The sequence below is a fragment of the Mus caroli genome, unplaced genomic scaffold, assembly GCF_978045245.1.
Source record: "Mus caroli unplaced genomic scaffold, Mus_caroli_1 scaffold_7, whole genome shotgun sequence".
In the NCBI taxonomy this organism is placed as follows: domain Eukaryota; kingdom Metazoa; phylum Chordata; class Mammalia; order Rodentia; family Muridae; genus Mus; species Mus caroli.
In genome coordinates, this window is record NW_028227262.1 from 65476753 (window position 1) to 65491649 (window position 14897).

Consider the following 14897-nt stretch of genomic DNA (forward strand, 5'->3'; position numbering starts at 1 on the left):
CAGCCTGGTTTATTTTTTGTGTGTATGTATTTGTGTGGGTGTATGCACATATATGCAGGTATGCGTTCACATGTTGAGGCTGTAGACTGACTTCAGGTGTCTTTCTCCGTCTCTCTCCATTTTTTTTTTTTTTTTTTTTTTTTTTTTTTTGAGATAGTGCCTCTAACCAAATCTGGAGTTCACTGGCTCAGGTAGACTGACTGGCCAGCCAGTTCCAGGGTTCCTCCTGTTCCTTCCTCCCAAGGGCTGGGGTTAGAGGTGCACACTGCCATGCCTGGCTTTTTACACAGGGGCTAGGGATCTGAACTCAGGTCCTCAATGCATAGCAAGCACTTTATGGAGGAAACCATTTCCCCGGCCTTCCTGATTCATCTGTATGCGACTGTTTCCTATCTGGAAGTTTATTGGATCTTTGTCTACTGCTTTATGGAGCCTTGGCTTGAGTTGGAGCAATGAAGACTCTGACTCCTCTTGCCTCCAAACAAATAGGAAGTGCTCCCCTTTAGTGGCCTAATCCTCCTCCTTTAGAGATTTTAAATCCCAACATACCAGTGAAAAATCTTTGCCCAGTTTCATGATAAGCACAGTTAAACCTGAAGGCAGTCACACATTCTGTCCTCTTAGGGCACGGGTCATCTGCTCGGGAGCCTTAGACACCGGAGCTGTCACTGGGTTTATCGTCCATTTCTCCATGCCTCTTGCTTTGTGTGTAATTTCATCAGTGTGATATCTGAATCCATTCCTTCTCTGTGGGAACACAGAGTGCCTCCAGCTGCAGGACCTGCCTCAGCCTGGCTGCTCCTGGGTTATACACTACTCATTCTGTGGCTGTGAAGATGTCATGAGAGAATCCAGATTTTGTGCTCAAAGTCATATCTGGCTTGTAGTTAAAACTGATCAAGTATTGATCGTTACTAATATAGGCCTTCTCCACTCAAAATGTTTTGTTTTTGTTGTTTTACCCAATGAGACACCGTCTCACTAGGTAGCCTAGGTAGACATGTGCCACCATACTGGGCTACGTGTTGAGTTCATTTTAATAAGGAACTTGGGTTATTTCACTACAAGATATAGCTTCATTATCATTCTACCTTCCCTTATCAGAAACTACTTTCTCTCTCTCTCTCTCTCTCTCTCTCTCTCTCTCTTTCTCTCTCTCTCTTCTCTCTCTCTCTCTCTCTCTCTCTCTCTCTCTCTCTCTCTCTCTCCAACTGTTAGGGTAAAATACTGCTCCAGATTTTGAGGAGTTCTTCAACTTCTAAGAACTGTTTGGTGTTTTCTGAATACTTCTCATTTGAGAATTTCATTTGTTATATAAAATATTATCTCACTTTTTATGTTTTTATGTTGGAAACAGTACCTCATCTTGCTGTACAAACCAGGCTGGCTTTGAACTTGTGATTCTCCTACCACGAGCTTTCCAGTGCTGGGATTACAGGTGTGAACCACCATGGCTAGGTTGTCACCATTTGTCTCTGTCTCCACTGAACTCATTTTTGTCTGTTTATCTGTGTTTACCTTTGTTTTTTTTTTAAAAAAAAGATTTATTTTATGTATGTGAGTACACTGAGCCTTCATGTGGTTGTTGGGAATTGAATTTTTAGGACCTCTGCTTGCAGTCCCGCTCTCTCCAGGGTCAACTCCGATCGCTCAGTTCCCGATCGCTCCAGTCCAAAGATTTATTTATTATACATAAGTACAATGTAGCTTACGTCAGACGCACCAGAAGAAGGTGTCAGATCTCATTATGGGTGGTTGTGAGCCTTGTGAGCCACCAAGTGGTTGGTGGGATTTGAACTCAGTACCTTCGGAAGAGCAGTCAGCTCTCTTACCCGCTGAGCCATCTCGCCAGCCCCATATCCTTGTCTTTTTGTTGGTTGTCTTTCCTCAATTATCTGGCTATCATTAACTGTGTATATCAAAGAATAAGGTGGCTTCCTCTTTTCAGCCAGTGCTGAGCGATGGGCGTCTCTAGGGACAACTGGCACAAGCGCCGCAAAACCCGGGGTAAGAGAAAATGCTACCACAAGAAGTGGAAGTATGAGCTGGGACAGCCTGCTGCCAACACTAAGACTAGTTAGTCCTCGCTGCATACACACAGTCTGAGTTCGAGAAGGCAATAAGAAGCACCGTGCCCTGAGATTTGATGTGGGGAACTTTTCCTGGGGCTCTCAGTGTTGTACTCACAAAACAAGGATCATTGATGTTGTCTACAATACGTCCAGTATCGAGCTTGTCCACACCAAGACCCTGGTGAAGAACAGCATTGTGCTTATTGACAGCACATGGTACCGGAAGCGAGTCCCACTATGCACTGCCCCTGGGCTGCAAAAAGGGGGCCAAGTGGACTCCTGAAGAGGAAGAGATTTTAAACAAAAACGATCAAAGAAAATTCAAAAGAAATACGACGAAAGGAAAAAGAATGCCAATATCAGCAGTCTCCTGGAGGAGCAGTTCCAGCAGGGCAAGCTTCTCGCCCTCATTGCCTCAAGACCAGGCCAGTGTGGCAGAGCGGATACGTGCTCAAAGGCAAGGGGCTGGAGCTCTATCTGCGGAAGATCAAAGCCCGGAAAGGCAAAGAAACCGTCATTCAGAACACGTGTAATACATTTGCTGTTCTATAAAAAAGAAAGAGCCGGGCGTGGTGGCGTACGCCTTTAATCCCAGCACTTGGGAGGCAGAGGCAGCTGAATTTCTGAGTTCGAGGCCAGCCTGGTCTACAGAGTGAGTTCCAGGACAGCCAGGGCTACACAGAGAAACCCTGTTGAAAGAAAGAAAGAAAGAAAGAAAGAAAGAAAGAAAGAAAGAAAGAAAGAAAGAAAGAAAGAAAGAAAGAAAGAAAGGGAAGAAAAAGGTACTAAGGACTGTGGCATAGTTCATTAGCAGAGCACCTTCTTAGCATGCATGAACCTGGATTTTAATCTCTAACACTGAAAACAACAACAAAACCCAGGCCTTATAAAAGGAAGTTTCTTGGGAGGGGATAGGGGATTTTCAGAGGGGAAACCAGAAAAGGGGATAACATTTGAAATGAAATGTAAATAAAGAAAATATCTAATAAAAAAGAAAAAAAAAAGAAAAAGAAAGTCTCTGTAAAGGTGATTGCTGACCCACTGACCTCTCTGTGGGGAATAAGGTAGCACCCATATATTTACTGGAAAGCTCCAAATACCTGCACTGCCAAGTCTTTTATGTTGGATTAGTCGGTGCCTCTAGGGAAAGACTCAGGGGGTAGAATCATGACTGCCTAGACTTGTCAGTGGTGGGTGAGTGACTCGTGGAACATCAAGAAAAAGTGTGATAGGGGTTAGAGAGATGGCTTAGTGGCTAAGAATGCTTGCTGCTCTTATAGAGGTCCCGGGTTTGGTTTCTAACACACACACACACACACCCTGTGTGGCTCACAACCAAGTGTAACTCTAGTTCCTCTAGTTCTAGGGAGTGATGCCTTTTTCCTGGCCTTAAGGACACCTGGATGCATGCGGATCCCCTGGATGTGCCCAGTTCATTACTCAAGCATATATAATTTTAAAAGAAAAATAAATCTTTATATTTTTAAGTATATTTAAAAATTCACTAGGATTGACAACCTGAGTTGTAGTAGTCCTTCTGTTTTGAACATGCATAAGTAGAAAAAAACAAAGCCAATGGCCTCTCCCTGGGAACACACTACAGAGCCACCTGTTCTTAAAGATGGACTGCAAGGCCCCATTGTAGCCGCAGTGCTCCCAGTGGGTATCTGTCAGCGTCTTCATTTGACCTCTCAAATTGATTTGATTTTCTTCCAGGAACCTTGCTGGATTGTGCAGCCCAATGCCACCCTCCGTGTGTGTGTGTGTGTGTGTGTGTGTGTACTCTTGTGTTTGTGTGTTCCTATAATCCAGAGAGATTCTGGATTCTCCACTATAGTTTGAGTCTTCATCTGGCTCAGCTATAGCACTCCTGGGTACTGTCCCCAAGAACTCCAATTCATCCTGTCACAGAGACACTTGCCACATCAATGCTCATTGAGGCACTATTCACCATAGCTAAGCTATGGAAACAGTCTAGATGTCCAACAATAGAGAAACAGATTAAGCAAATGTAATATTTATACACAATGGATTCCCACCCCAAGCCCCCACTGTAAATGAGAATGAAATTGTGTCATGTGTAAGAACATGGACAAAATGGGAGATCATCATATTAAACAAATTAGGTCAATCACAGGAAGACAATACCATATGCTTCCTTTCATATGTGGTACCTAGATTTTTATATAAACATATAAAGTCATGTAAATATGTAGGCCATGAAAATAGATGCAAAACTATCTAGAGACACAGGGGACAATCTAGAGAGAGAACTGATGAGAAAGAAGGCAGGGGGGGGACTATGCCGAACATACAATCCATGCCTGTAAGAAAATATTCTTTTTTTTTTTTTTAGATTTATTTATTTATTATATGTAAGTACACTGTAGCTGTCTTCAGACACTCCAGAAGAGGGCGCCAGATCTCGTTACGGATGGTTGTGAGCCACCATGTGGTTGCTGGGATTAGAACTCTGGACCTTCGGAAGAGCAGTCGGGTGCTCTTACCCACTGAGCCATCTCACCAGCCCCCAAGAAAATATTCTTGTGTAGCACAGTATTATGTACAATGAATAGATATAGTGAAAAAGTTTTAGTTTTTCACCAGGCTGTCAAATGGACCCTACTAGAAATGTTCAATAATTCTTCTTCTTCTTCTTCTTCTTCTTCTTCTTCTTCTTCTTCTTCTTCTTCTTCTTCTTCTTCTTCTTCTTCTTCTTCTTCTTCTTCTTCTTCTTCTTCTTCTTTTCCCAACATCCAATGCTTTTTTTATTAACAGTAAGATCCAGGGTTAGTTTTTGTAGCCTCGACTGGTCCTTCGGCCTCTGGCGCGCTCAAGCTTCTGGCCCTTGGAACGGACATAGGGTTTGGTATGGCTGTGTGGGGTTCCTGGGGCCTTGCCAAAATGTCGGTACAACTCTCGGCCCTTCCGAGGACCAGACAGAAGCACAGTGCCCCGGCCCTTGGGAGACTCCAGGGCCAGCTGGTCAAAGGTGTGGATCTTACCTCCAGCCTTGAGGATGCGACTCTGGGCCCCGTTGCTCACCCGCAGGGCACACACCTTCAGCTTGGGAATTTCCAGAATCCGCACAGCAGTCTTGTTCTCCCGGCCAGGAAGCTTCATCTTTCGGATCATGCGGGACGGGGACAGATGTGGCCGGTTGGTTCGGCTCATGAACAACCTCTTCAGCACAACCTGATTGAAGGTGGAGTTGGTCCGTCTGGCCAGAAACCTGTACAGCTTGACAAGCAGCCGCAGGTAGATGTCCTGGCTCTTGGGCTCCTTGCGCCGAAGCTTTCGGTCCTTGTTGTGGCGAATGTCAACACCCATGATGGCGCCTCCTGCTCGGCCAGGTCGGGAAAGAAAATGTTCAATTCTTACAGAGGAAGAAAAGCTCTGTCTCCACAGCAGGCTTCCCACGACCCCCTGCTTCTTCCTGGGATGCTTGTAGATACCGCTAAGAAAGGAGGGCTTGGTCTGAGACTCCTTGGGTCCACACAATCAGAAATACTTCTTAAACATTAAAGGCATGCTCAACAGGAGGAAAAAAAAAAAAAAGATAAACCAGCCAGACAGGATGCTACAGTTTTTTAATTTCAGCGCTCAGAGTTCTGAGGCAGAAGAATTGTGAGTTTGAGGACAACCTGGGGTGTATAGTTAGGGTCTGTCTCAAAAGCTGAGAAAAGGGAGGGAGCAAAGGAAGAATGGCAGGGTAGATCAGGACTACCCACAGAGAAAGTATGTGCACATTATGTATCTGAAAAAGAAGTATTATCGGCTAGGGAGATGGCTCAGTGGTTAAGAGCACTGACTGTTCTTCCAAAGGTCCTGAGTTCAAATCCCAGCAACCACATGGTGGCTCACAACCACCCATAGTGAGATCTGACTCCCTCTTCTGGAGTGTCTGATAACAGCTGCAGTATACTTACATATAAGAAATAAATCTTAAAAAAACAAAACAAACAAACAAAAACCTATCTGGGCACAGTGGCAGACACTTTTAATTCCAACACTGATAAGGCAAAGGCAGGTGGATCTCTAAGTTCAAGGCTAGACTGGCCTACAGAATGAATGCCAGGACAGCTGGGGCTACAGGAAGAAATTCTGTTTTGAAAAACAAAACAAAATTAATTTTTATGAGTTGGAATAACCTGATTCCAAAGGTTCGAGGACAGCCTGTTCTACAGAGTGAGCTCCAGGACAGCTAGGGCTACTCAGAGAAACCCTATCTCGAAAAACAAACAAACAAACAAACAAACAAACAAACAAACACAAAGCTACAAAGCTAGCAAAGGATTTGCAATAAGAATGTCCATCACAGATATGAGCAGTGCATCCATCCAGCATTGGGGTATTAGTAAGTCTTAAAGGGGAGTGACACACTGATACATGAACCTGGAAGACTCTATTACAAAAAGAACAAAAGGACAAGTCCTGTGTGGTTTCACTTTTATGAGACTCTCCCATAGTACTTACGTTTACAGACACAAAAAGTAGAATTGAGACAGCAAGCATAACGCTAGCTTAGTAACCCGAGACCTTGGGCTATGCACCCCCCCCTCTTCTAACCTGCACCTAGCAACCTAGGGTCTTCACCTGCGTCGCTCTGCAGGTGCACTCTCACGCAGGTTACTCACACAGGGAAATAAGGAGTCAGTCATTCCTCACTAGCAGCCCTTGAAAGCGCCCTCTTTTGAGGTCAGTTTCCATCCAGAACATTCGTTAGTACAGGAGATAGGGGCTGATCCTGCATTAGTTTGGGGTATATTTTAAATAAGGGAACTATATTGTGAGTGAACTTTTAAGAGAAAATCCCTTGTGATGGCTCAACTTGGTTGTCAACCTGACTGCATCTGCAATCAACTAAAGTCCAAACCCCTGTGAAGAATTTTTTTCTCATTTGGGTTGTTGTTGCTTTTATTTTTTGGTGTTCTTTTTTTTTCCCCCCCCCAAGGCAGGGTTTTTCTATGTAGCCCTGGCTGTCCTGGAACTCACTCTGTAGACCAGGCTGGCCTCAGAGGTCTGCCTGCCTCTGCCTCCCAAGTGCTGGGATTAAAGGCATGTGCCACCACTGCCCCATATGAGGGATTTTCTTAATCAGATTATTTGAATCAGAAAGACTAACCCTAAATATGGGCCATACCTTCTAGTGGCAGCCCAGATGAAAGGACAGAGAGTAAGTAAGCCCCTTTTGCCTGTTTGCCCTCACTCTTACTGACATGATCTATCCTGGTGCTGTATTATTCCTTCATCAGCATCAGAAACAGTTTCTTTGGGGTTCCAACACAGAATGATAACCGGTGGCTCTCCAGGAATCCTCTAGGACTCCTGCACTGGATTTGGACTGATGAGACATCCAGCTTTGTGGATTGAACAAATACCTGCTGATTCTTGTCCTCTCCAGTGTAAGACAGTCATTGTCAGGCTACCTGGACCACATCCTATAAACCAGTCTATTAAGTATCTACACACACACACACACACACACACACACACACATACACACTCACCATAGATTCATTCTATTAGTTCTGTTCCTTTAGAGAATCTTAATACACACCTATTTACCTTCTTGCTTTGTGTGTGTGTGGTTTTTTTTCTTTTGTTTTTTTGGGACAGGGTTTCTCTGCCTTGGCTGTCCTGGAACTCACTCTGTAGACCAGGTTGGTCTCGAACTCAGAAATCTGCCTGCCTCTGCCTCCCGAGTGCTGGGATTGAAGGCGTGCGCCACTACGCCCGGCCCTATTTACCTTCTTATGCTTATGCATAGCTAGGCATGCAATTAAAGTCAGATGCCTTGTAGGAAAGACTATATGCATTAAGGAAATGCATATATAATTCAAGCCTCTTGGTCAAAACAGAGATCTTCACATTTTATATTCTTGAATAACTAGCTCTTTCTCCTTCTTGACCCCATAAAGGAAGGTTGAGGGCAATATCCTTGTGTACCCTAACTCAAGGAACTTACTGCTCATGCAATATATCTGTTCAGTCTCTTTGCTTTTTGAATAAAGTATCTTTGGCTCTTGGCAATGTATGTATGATTTCTTCACCAAGTCCACTCAGTCAGTCAACAGGCTCTCCAGCTTGGAAGTGAGGATTAAAAAGAGAGAAGACAGCTAGACAACATTGTAGCATGACCCCAGTCAATTCTGAGACTGAAGACAAATTTAATTTTCCAAATCCCCTTTTTATACAATTTTAATTACATGCAAGTATTAAGGGTGAGCAGTACAATAAGGAACTAACAAGGCAGTAAGCAAAGTCCTGTGATTGCTCTCATGACAGTTGTTTAAAAGGGCTTGTCATAATGACCAAAATACTTGAGCCCAAGTCCTTGTCCAAGCCCAAAATCTTGCCTGATGCCAACTTCTTTTGTTCCACCCTAAGATTAAAATTCCTACCTTACCCCACTTCCCTATTATAGCCTAAAGTTAGATTCTTGCCGAAACTTACTTCCTTATCATGGCCTAATGTCAGATTCCTGCCTGAAGCCCATTTCCTTGTCCTTGGCCAATGTCAGATTCCTGCCAAGTGGCACACTACAAGGCTCTGCACAAGTTCTCAGTTCTTTGAATAAGACAGGAAGAACCTGGAAACACCCAATCCTGATACTAAGTAACAGACTTGTGATTGACAGGAGCTAGTAGGAGACAATGGTGAGAAATTACTATTTAATGGTTCAGAAGTTTAGTCAGAGCTGATGAAAACATTTTTCGATGACTGTAATGTTTGCTGAGCAATATGAGCACCAAATCTCACTGAACAGCCAGCAAATCTCACTGAGCACTGAGTTAAGATGGGGGCCCAGGATGATAGTGATAGAACCTAGTGGGGAAACCCCCACTCAATTCCCAATCTGGCATGCACCCAAAGAATCACGAAAAGGCCTTGATGTAATTACATGAGGTCGTTTAATGACGGAGCTCCAGACCGACATGCATCCCACACAGGAGATAACAGATGTCGGCCACGAGGCTCGAAAGCTAGGGGTTTTTATAGGGTAAGGGGCTTAGGGGTGGAGAATTCAGCATAGCAACACACTATTGGCTTATTCAAACATCAGCAGAAAAATTACATGTACGTGCAGGGTGTCAGAGTTCTGTGAGTTGTTGACTCAGTTCAGATGGCCCTGTTATGTCCTCACATTCCTCTTTATCTTATGGTCAAGCTGTCCCCAGGAATGTTTTAACTATGGGACATACCCGGGTTTTTTTTTTTTTTTTCTTTATTCTCAGCCCCAGGCAGCCTCTAGGCTCACAAACAACCAGCAATTTCTGAGTACTTTATATGACTTACGGGTCTTGAAATTTCATCTTTCCTTCAATAGCACATGTCTTCAGTCCCAACAATGCAAGAGGCAGAAGCAGGCAGATTTCTGTGAGTTCAAGACCAGCATAGTCTACAGAGTGATTTACAGGTCAGCCAGGGTTATATAGAGAGACCCTGTCTCATAAAAATAGTTAGACAGTAGGAGCTGGAGAGGTGTTTTGCCAATTAAGAACAAATACTGCCTTTGAAGAAGATGAGAGTTCAGTTCCCAGAATCCATGTCTGGAGGCTCAGAACAGCTTCTAACTCCAGCTCTCGAGAATCTGATGCACTCTTCTAGCCTCCATAGGCAACATACCCACATGTACATAAACACACACACACACACAGATGTGCGCGCATACAATTAAAAATTAATCTTTGAAAAGGGAGCTAAGATAGTAGTTTTCATGCACCCATGAAAATAGAGGGCCATCCTAGGGGACCTAGTCTAGTTTGCTTCCTACTGCTGCTGTGACCAAAACCAATTTAGGTCTGACCCTAGAGGGTTTGCCCGTATGGCTGCTGTATCATATGTGCATAAGTAGGGGTCAGAGAGGAGAGGACTGCCTGTGCTCAGTGTTCTGACGTGTGACCATCTGAATGCTTAGTAGCCTAACACTCCATGCAAAAGCAAGCCTGAGACTGTAGGTTTAGATTTTTTTTTTCCAAAACCTACTTTATTTAGGGTTTTTTTTTTTTTTTTTTTTTTTTTTTTTGGTTTTTCGAGACAGGGTTTCTCTGTGTAGCCCTGGCTGTCCTGGAACTCACTTTGTAGACCAGGCTGGCCTCGAACTCAGAAATCCGCCTGCCTCTGCCTCCCAAGTGCTGGGATTAAAGGCGTGCGCCACCACGCCCGGCTATTTAGGGTTCTTAAACACAGGCAATGAAGCACAATGAAGAGAGGCAGAACTGGAGGTTCAAGGGTAGTAAAGAACAGCAGGATATGAATAGCCAGTGATGCCACCTGGGACCATGCTGGGGTCCTGGCCTGTGCTGCCACAGTTGGGTCTATAGCCCTGAAGCAGCAGGGGTCTGTTGCCATCAAGGGCCAGGCTGAAATTCATGGTCTGGGCTGCCACCTGGGGAGGTGTATATGTCTGAAGGCTGTGCAGAACTGGCCCTACTCCTGGACTGAGCACCATGGGAGCGCTGGCCCTGTGGGCCTGAGAGCAGGAGAGCTGACCCCACCCCCTATCAAGCTGCAGTACTCTAGAAATCAGCTTCACACACTGTCCAGGAAGCACAGTAAGGCTGGCCCTAATTGTGGAAGTTGGGGGGTGGGGCGGGGAGCCAGCCCTGAGGGTGTAACCATGAAAGATCTGGCCCCACCACTTGTCTGCTGGGTGCCCTGCCTCTTGTCTGCTGTGCTGTGGCAGGATGAGAGAGATGCTCTCCTCCCCTCCTTTGTCTTTTGCCACCTACAGCAGATGGGAGAGCTGCCTCAGGGTCACCACTGTGAGAGAACTGTCCCTGTTCCTCACCAGCTGCAACACTCAGGAGAACAGCCCTGCATCTTGCCTGGGCCCTAGGACATGATAGTAGGAGAGCCATCACAGGCCCTGCATCTCACCTGGATAACACAGTAGAGATGGCTCTGTTGGCATGGACTCATATGAGCCAGGCCTGAGAGTATGTGAGTGGAATAGCTGGCTCTGCCCCTTGTTGGCTGTGGCATTGGATGGGCCAGCCAGGCAGGAAAGGAGAGCCCACTCTAGTGGTGTGGGTACAGGAGAGCTGGTTGGCTCGGATATCTCTCAGGCCCAGATCCAGTGCTTTAAATTGGTCTACCTCAACATCTACCCAGTTGATGTACTTCTGGAGTGCATAGAGAGTTTGGTCCTACAGATCCAAAACTACAGGATCTCTATGACACAGGGCAACAACAGAATATCTGAAAGAATTCCTAGTGAGATTCCAGAATTCGTAATTTGACAGAATCCAGAGGCCTTGTATTAGACCAACAATTCATTGCAATGAACATTTGCAAGCAAAGAAGTGTGGCCAAAAGAAACTTAAGCAGAAACTATAGAAGAATAAAGTACTGCTTACTATTTCACTTACAGGCTTATACTCAGCTAGCTTTTTTACACAGCACAGAACTACTTGCTTAGGGAATGGTGCTGCCCACAGTTGGCTGGGACCTCCTATATCAATTAACAATTAATTAAACACCCCCCCCAGATATGCTCAAAGATCTGTTTGTTTTTGGCAATCCCTCAATTCTCAGGTGATTTTAGGCTATCAAATTGACAGTTAAAGCTAACTAGGACAGGACCTGAGTGTGCATGGATTTTGGTATCTACAGGTAGGGGTCTCAGAACCATTAAACGAAGGTTTAAACTTGAGTAGGCAATCTTCAATGGAATGCAAACCTACCTAACCACGCAGCTTTGGAACTAATGAGGCCACATAGGAGGGATTCTGGAGATGTGCAGGTTAGTGGCGCTTTCCCAATCGTTACTTCTTCACTTCATTTGTGCCTCTCTGTTCAACGTTGTCTTTAGAGGGTTCTTAAATTAACCATTCCACTCAAAATAGCCATTTCCTGGACATTCAATAACTTTCCTTTTTTTTCTTTGTTAGCACTCGTGACACTTGAATACTCTTGGGTTATTTCTTTGCTACCATCAGAGCTCTTGCAAACAATTCATGCGATTTTCATTTGTTTGGCTGCACTATTTGCATAGAGCCTGAAATGCTGTCAATGCTCAATAACATTTACTCAATCATTGGATTTACTTAAGTTTGTATTTATTATTAAGTATGTATTTAACACATTAATATACATATACATATATGTAATTCATTCATTTAGAGTGGTATTTGGGGGTTTTGGTATTTTCCAAATTTCTTTTCATATATATGAGTGTTTACTGTGTGAACCATAAGTGTGTCTGGTGCCTAAGGTCAGAAGAGGGCATCAGATCCTATGGAACTGGAGTTACAGACTATTTCAAACCACCCTGTGGGACCCAAACCTGGGTTCTGTACAAGAGCAAAAAGTGCTTTTAACCTCTGGGCCATCTCTCCAGCTCCTAGGGTAGTCATTTTGAACAGTGGTACAACTTATGTAGATAGGATACCCAGGTTGAGGCAGAAGAGCCAGACTTTGGGGTCAGATCATTTTTCATTTATCCTGTCTTCCAGGTTACCACGTTAGAACTTCTACTGGACTGCTGTAAATATGATTCTATGTGGATACAAAATGGAGTTAGATGCAGTTAAGACTCAGCTCCTAGGACCTAGGGGGATGGGTCAGCCACTAAGAGAACAACAGACTGCTCCTGCAGAGGACTCTGTTCAGTCCCTAGCACCCACATTAGGCAGCTCACAACTGCCTGTAACTGCAGCTCTTATTGGCTCTTCTGAAAAAAAAAAAAGAGTCATGCCCTATGGGCTGGAGATGGTGCAACAGTTAAAAGCACTCACTGCTCTTGCAGAGGACCTGAGTCTTATTCCCAGCACGTTAGGCAGCTCACAACTGCGGAGTACTTTAGATCCAGGGGCATCCAACGCCCTTGGGCACCTGTACCCATGTGTACCTATCCCTACACAGATACACACATAAACACAAATTACACACACACACTCACACACACACACACACACACACACACACACACACACACAAGAGTAAAGAGTTTGGGCCTTCAAGAAGCTCAGAGGTAAAGGTGTCTGCTACTCAGCCTTGCCACTTGAGGTCGATTCACAGCACCTACATAGTCAAAGGAAATAACTGATTCCTATGAGGTGTCCTCTGACTTCCTCACACTACCACACACACACACAAACAAATGTGTACCACTAAAAACATCCATCCATTAGAAGATTCATAGCCGGGCGTGGTGGCGCACGCCTTTAATCCCAGCATTTGGGAGGCAGAGGCTGGCGGATTTCTGAGCTCGAGGCCAGCCTGGTTTACAGAGTGAGTTCCGGGACAGCCAGAGCTACACAGAGAAACCCTGTCTTGAAAACAAACAAACAAACAAACAAACAAAGTAGATTCATTGAGAAAAAGAGTGGGTGATAGATCTGGAGTACCTAAAGGACCAATTATGGGAGAATATTCCCTTAGGAGGGAGGAGGATAAAGTTAATGTTAGACAGTGAATTTATCTAAATATTTTTATTATATTTATCTACTTGTTTACTAAACCTATATTTTGTGTTGTGATTGTAATTAGCACAGTGGGTAGGAGAAGACAGATGTATGAGAAGTTTTATTTTTTTTAATTCCACTTTAATAAAAAGATTTATGTGCACGAGTGTTTTAACTTCAAGTATGTATATGCATTCAGTACTCTGGAGGCCAGAAGAGGGCATCTAATTCCCTGGAGCTAGAGTGACTGTAAGCCACCATGAGGTGCTGAAAACTGAACCTGTCTTCTGCAATAGCAAGCAAATGCTCTTAACTGTTGATCCACCACTCCAGCCACCAATATCCTATTTTCTTTTTATAGACATAACTTAAAATTTGGATATTGTTTTAGTTAGGGTTTGTATTCCTGCACAAACATCATGGCCAAGAAGCAAATTGGGGAGGAAAGGGTTTATTCAGCTTACACTTCCACATTGCTGTTCATCACCAAAGGAAATCAGGACTGGAACTCAAGCAGGACAGCAAGCAGGAGCTGATGCAGAGGCCATGGAGGGATGTTACTTACTGGCTTGCTTCCCCTGGCTTGCTCAGCTTGCTTTCTTACAGAACCCAGGACCACCAGCCTAGGTATGGCAGCACCCACAACTGGTCCTCCCACCCTTGATTACTAATTGAGAAAATGTCTTACAGCCGGATCTCATGGAGGCATTTCCTCAAGGGAGGCTCCTTTCTCTGTGATAACTCCAGCTTGTGTCAAGTTGACACATAAAACTAGCTAATACAAGGTATCTTAAACCCAAAGGACAGAACAAGTGTGTGTGTGTGTGTGTGTGTGTGTGCCTTGTTTTTCTGAGACTAGGTCGCACAATGAGCTCAAGCTGGCCCTGAGGAATTAATGATTTTCCTGCCTCAATCTTGAGCCTGCTGGGACTGAAAAAGTCAAATTTGTTTCTAAAAACGTGGAAGCATCCCTTTCTGTTCGTCCAATCTCCCAAATAGTCCTAATTTTTAACCTCGCGACTTAACACAGAAGCAAATTCCCGCTCTCAAAACTCATCTCTAACTAGTGGACAGCTGAGGAAATCCCTGAATCCTACTGCCTTTTCTAAAGTGACCTAGACAAGTGACACAGGCTTACAGCTTAGCCAATGGATGAAGCGGGAGCAGAAGCCTTTGTAAACAAACCCGGAGTCCTTGCACTCTGGCTCCTCCCCAACGTGGGGGTGATTCATCCTTGGCCTGGAAATCTAGGCGTGACCAATGCTTCTTCAGCCAATCAGAGCTGGGAGTCTCCATCGAGGGCGGAGCGAATGGACAGACGTTAAGACCAATCAAAAACTGGAACTTCTGAAAGAGCTGGGCGGGCATTGTTTCACATTTAGACCAATCAAAACCAGGTAAGTGAGCGGCATTC

General features: G+C 44.5%; 1 non-coding gene and 2 pseudogenes across 1 annotated transcript; 2 read left to right on the forward strand and 1 right to left on the reverse strand.

The window, feature by feature from the left end:
* Positions 1 to 1961: 1961 nt before the first annotated feature.
* On the forward strand, positions 1962 to 2624 carry LOC110295672 (small ribosomal subunit protein eS8 pseudogene; annotated as a pseudogene).
* A 2238-nt stretch (positions 2625 to 4862) lies between these two features.
* Positions 4863 to 5413, reverse strand: LOC110296718 (large ribosomal subunit protein eL18 pseudogene; annotated as a pseudogene).
* A 4463-nt stretch (positions 5414 to 9876) lies between these two features.
* Positions 9877 to 10005, forward strand: LOC115031402 (small nucleolar RNA SNORA17). Its single transcript, XR_003837042.1, has one exon. It is a non-coding gene; the product is annotated as a small nucleolar RNA SNORA17 (small nucleolar RNA).
* Positions 10006 to 14897: the final 4892 nt, after the last annotated feature.